The following is a 2,343-nucleotide window of genomic DNA, read 5'->3' on the forward strand; positions in this document are numbered from 1 at the left end:
CACACACACACACATACAAGCACACATGCACATGCGCACACACACACACACACACACACACACACACACACACACCCTGGGTCCCCCGGCAACCACTGCGGGAACCTTTGCCCAGTAGAGTCTCTCTGCCGCGGGAACAACACCTCTGTCGACAGTTCTCACAGAAAATTGCAACATTGGTCGTCGATATACCACAAGTGAGGTTCTTGATTTCATATTTGATGATCACCACACTGATGAGGAGGGGAGAGGCCAGGAAAATGACAGTGAGGATGGATTTGAGGAGGAAGTGTCAGAAACTGAAGATGACACAGAATATAATCCAGACCAGGATGGAATCATGGGAAATCTTTCAAGAGGAGGCTATTTCTGGAGGAGTTAGGGAAAGCCATGCTGGCACCCCACATTCAACAACGCCAACACCGTCCCCGAACGCCAGCCTCGGCCGCATTGGTCTGTTACCAAAGATCCAGGAGCAAGAAGCAAGATCACTTGCTACAAGAAAGAGAGGTGATAAGAGGAAGAGGTGCAGTCTGTGTGCACCAAGAGATATCAAAACAAGCATATCATGCCATAAATGCAATGCATATATTTGCAAGAGACATGCAACAACCTGCGCATGGTGCCCAACATGTGCATGAGAAAAAAACACCACTGAAGTTTGAGTCAACACACTCCACCACATTTAGAAGCTTGATTTTGTTATCAGTTGACTGTTTTTTCTGTTATCAGACACATCTGATAGACTGGTTAACATGTTATTGACATGTGCACAAGACCTCCCTTCTTTGCTCAGAGAGTTGACCGTCTCGTTGGCTGAACAGAGGGTGGAGATGAGGCATGTGCAGAGAGAGAATGAAGGTACAGTGGAGTCATGCTACACCTAGAGTCATGCAGCTAACAAGGCTTAAAGAGTAACTTAACAATCTAAGTGGGTTTTGTGTTGTTTGTTAAATTAAAGAGTATCTCCTGTATCTCAGCTATGGTGGAACAATTTCCAAGGTAGTTGATCGTGTAGTTAAAATAAAAACTAACATGACGGCATTTATTTCTCTTTTATAGCACAAGCCGCTAAGCTGAGAGAACTGGACTTACAGAAGACTGAGCTGGACAAGCAGAAGACTGAGCTGGACAAGCTAAAGCTTCTACTCCAAGGTATTTTGTGGAGAACATTGGGGCTCAAATAATGTCTAATGACAGTGTCTCATAATATTGTACGACAAACCTAAATAACACAAGGACAATAAACCCTGTCTAACTTATTTGTATCCATAAAACATCCATCAAATATGTTTTGATGACACTTTTTTTCCAGCACAAACAGCAGAGCTGATCAGCATGAAAGGCAGGACAAATGTCACAGAAAACCAGGTGGAGGCTCTGAAGAGAGATGGAGAAGGTAAAACTCAAATGTAAACTATAAATTAAATGTTTGATTCGATACATTCTTGAAATGTGCATATTACAAAAATGCATCTTGAATGTTGGATAGCTAAAAAATACAGAAAATGTTGGCCAAATTGCTGCAGCCACAGTTACTTTAGAACAATGACATTGCTCTCCCTCTCAGGCAAACAGGTGGCTTTCTCAGCGTCTCTGTTGGCCTCAGGCGCAGGGAATGTCGGACCGTTTAACACACACACACTACTCTGGTCTTCAGATACGTCGTGACAAACATTGGAAATGCCTACAACCCAAACACAGGTACTTCAATTTATAAATAGAATAATCTATTAGACTTTTGGGCTGTGTGAAGTTCATCCTAGTTGACAGGTGTTGCAAAAGACAATTCTTTGAATTGACTCACAACAAATGTCCCGCAGGTTTTTTCATTGCACCAGTAAGAGGAGCCTACAATTTTGAGTTCTACATAGGTGCAAGGGAACATGCTTCACATGCTTCATGTGCTGTGTTGATGAAGAACGGACAGCACATTTTTATTGCGTATGAGTATCAGCCATCCCACTATGGAACCTCTGCTAATGGCGCCACACTGCTTCTAGAGGTTGGAGATGTTGTGTTTTTGCGTCAGTGGGTTAACTCAAGGATATTTGATGATGAGAATCACCATAGCACCTTCAGTGGTCATCTGCTTTTCACCATGTAAGACAGAAACGGTCCCTCATCTTTATCATCTGCCTAATAACCGTGCACACACTGCAGCAGTGTGTCAGTACTTGTTGATAAAAGTATTATGTTATTTTTCTTTAAATAAAAACTGCTCGACAAAAAGTCGACAACAAAATGAACAAAACATGTTTTTAATAAGAAATGGTTTGTATTTTTCTTTATCTACGTCTCTCTCTGGATTTGTATCAGATTCCACAAATTTAGACAGTGAGG

At 42.0% G+C, this 2,343-nt stretch overlaps 1 pseudogene; it reads left to right on the plus strand.

The window, feature by feature from the left end:
* Window positions 1-332: 332 nt before the first annotated feature.
* On the plus strand, window positions 333-2,107 carry LOC138589243 (uncharacterized; annotated as a pseudogene).
* Window positions 2,108-2,343: the final 236 nt, after the last annotated feature.

This window comes from Semicossyphus pulcher, unplaced genomic scaffold (genome assembly GCF_022749685.1).
Source record: "Semicossyphus pulcher isolate SPU_LCO1_2020_fin unplaced genomic scaffold, fSemPul1.0.p SCAF_13, whole genome shotgun sequence".
In the NCBI taxonomy this organism is placed as follows: domain Eukaryota; kingdom Metazoa; phylum Chordata; class Actinopteri; order Labriformes; family Labridae; genus Semicossyphus; species Semicossyphus pulcher.